The following is a 3102-nucleotide window of genomic DNA, read 5'->3' as shown; positions in this document are numbered from 1 at the left end:
AAATGAGCCCTTATTTCCTGAAATAAGGCCTTATTCATTTAAGGCCTTATTTTTGGGATTTTTGACCCTTTGTGCCAAGGATACTGGCCCACAGTGGTGGTACAAATTGGCGTTGTGATAGCCATGGTCACGTCTGTCACAGTGCACCTGGCTCTGGATACTGAGGTGACAGTACTTGACTTCGTCACTGTCGAAAGTGCCGCTGTTGCTGCCAATGGTAGCAGACAGTACGGCTTCTGCACTGTAGGCACTGACTTTGGAACAAGTCTGGAACTCGTGTTCATTCCAAAGCTTGCTGCAAGTGCCACTTTCGCAGGATAGCAGTCAGAGCTAAAATGCGAACTGCATATTTTCGAATTCTGATTTGGCGTCCCAAACTTCGGACCGAAATCTGCTCTGCAAGTTTGCACAAACTTAATCCACTGCCTCCGAGTTTCGGTATCGTCAGGAAACCTGTGCATGGTATATCCCTTACCATGATTGTTGCTGCACTCAGCAACAGCACAGGTGAAACCACATCTTCTCCGCTTCGAAGATGGAATCTCCGTTGAAACATACGTACTAGCAGTGGCAGCGCTTCTATCACTGTCGGCCATATTGCTCCTGCATGCGGTGCCACAATCATGACGTCACTAGCATCGGTGCTGCCTCTCGCAGAATTTGCAGGTGCGCGGAATCGGTTTTTATTTAATAAAAAATCAGCCACGCAAAATTTTACAAAACGGTCTTCGGAACATTTACCAGATGACTATTGCACATGTTTTAGGCGAATACAAATTTTGCACTTTAGTAGGCCTTAAAAATTGCAGGCGCAGAGAGTGTCACAGAATTGCGGTTGATATGGCTTTCTCATCTCTGCCACTTGAGGCTCAGACAGAGGCAAAAACATCACGGCGCCATGCACGTGATTTTCGTGCAGACAAGATTTTTGCAATTCAATAAAAGGGCGACCACCCAGTAAAGTCTCGGTTCAATGATGTTCTTTTTGTGGTTTAGTGGTTAGCAACAATGTAACATATTTTAACAAAATCAATGTTTACCTGTGTCAAGTTTCTTTTTTGGGAGAGTATATTTAGTCCGGCTGACCGCCAGTGGTGGACTTTAAAAACACATAAAGAAATTATTTTTTGTATTTTATTATAATACTAGCAGTCAGGCCCGGCTTCGCCCGGGTGTTTCTGCTCTCCCCTCTCTCAGAAACCTCTCGAATCTTATTCCAATGTGGATATATAAAGAAAAATGACAATGTGAGCTCATACATTTGGATGTATAGGCAAGGCAAGTTTCTATTTGGTTCAACGTGTTCTTCGTGATTTGTTTACCCCTTCTCACACCCACTGTAGTTACTGTCTGATCAAAGCACGCATACCTCATGAGTGAGCGCGTCATACCTTTTTGAACAGGGGAGAGAAATCTGTAAATTCTCGTGATCTTTCACTGAGGCGATCGTTTCGTAAACATTATTCGCGATGACTCTGGAAGGCAGGGAGGGGGAGCAGGGGGCAGGGTTAGTGTGTGTGTGTGTGTGGTGTGGGGGGGGGGGGGGGGGGCGGCGGGATGATAGCGGGCGGGGGGTAACCCTTGAGAATGACACGGTATACTGGTTTGATGAGAGTTACCTCCCTTCCGTGGGTGACAAACCATGCCTTACCTCCCTTGCACTATATAGACTGTATTGATAGATGGGGAGGGTAATTATCCGAGGAAGGAAACAATGTCTGGAGAAACTAAAACCCAGGTGCACATTTGTGGGTCCAGGGCAGTGTGCATGCAAAATATCTTGTGCTTATCTTTTGCCATCTCTGAGGTATGGCGACTACGGACAGACAGACACACACACACACACACACAGACAGACGGACACTCTCTTTTATTTATATGTATAGAAAACAAGTCGCGTAAGGCGAAAATACATTTAGTCAAGCTGTCGAACTCACAGAATGAAACTGAACGCACTGCATTTTTTTCAGCAAGACCGTATACTCGTGGCATCGTCAGTCCACTACTCGTGGCACAGGCAGTGAAATTGACAATCCAGAATAGCGCGGTAGTGGTTGCGCTGAGCAGGATAGCACGCTTTTCTGTATCTGTATTCTTTTCAACTTTCTGAGCTTGTTTTTAATCCAAACATATCATATCTATATGTTTTTAGAATCAGGAACCGACAAGGAATAATATCAAATTGTTTTTAAATTGATTTGGGAAATTTAATTTTAATCATAATTTTCATATTTTCTATTTATTTTCAGAGCTTGTTTGTAATCCGAATATAACATATTTATATGTTTTTGGAATCAGGAAATGATGAAGAATACAATAACATTGTTTTTGGATCGTTTCATAAAACATTTATTTTAATTACAATTTTCAGATTTTTAATGACCAAACTCATTAATTATTTTTTAAGCCTTCAAGCTGAAATGCAATACCAAAGTCCGGCCTTTGTCGAAGATTGCTTGGCCAAAATTTCAATCAATTTAATTGAAAAATGAAGGTGTGACAGTGCCGCCTCAACTTTTACAAAAAGCCGGATATGACGTCATCAAAGACATCTATTGGAAAACTGAAAAAACTTCTAGGGATATCATTCTCAGGAACCCGCATGTAAAATTTCATAAAGAGCGGCCCAGTAGTTTACTCTGAATCGCTCTACACACACACACACACACACACAGACACAGACACACACACACACATACACCACGACCCTCGTCTCGATTCCCCCTTCTATGTTAAAACATTTAGTCAAAACTTGACTAAATGTAAAAAGAACACGAAAGTAACTTTTATATAGTGCTTTTGAAGAAAAGATGTTTAGGACAATCATTTTTATCTTCGATTAAAATGACTTGTTTTCAGTCTTTGCAGTTTGAGCCCTGTACACGTATATTTTCGCAAATCAACAGAAAACCCGTCACATTTATACAAAAAAAGAACTCCACGCTCAAGGTGACATTTTAATATATATATTCGTTTGAACTTTCATGCTTCTTAAAACGGTTACGCTCATTGGACACAACCTGACAGAGAAATGCAGAAGGATATTTGAGGCTTGCAAGAATTCTGAAAAAAGAATCCTCCCTTGAAAGAAAATAAATATGT

Source organism: Littorina saxatilis, linkage group LG1, assembly GCF_037325665.1.
Source record: "Littorina saxatilis isolate snail1 linkage group LG1, US_GU_Lsax_2.0, whole genome shotgun sequence".
Classification (NCBI taxonomy): Eukaryota; Metazoa; Mollusca; class Gastropoda; order Littorinimorpha; family Littorinidae; genus Littorina; species Littorina saxatilis.
Note: the sequence above shows the minus strand (reverse complement) of the source record.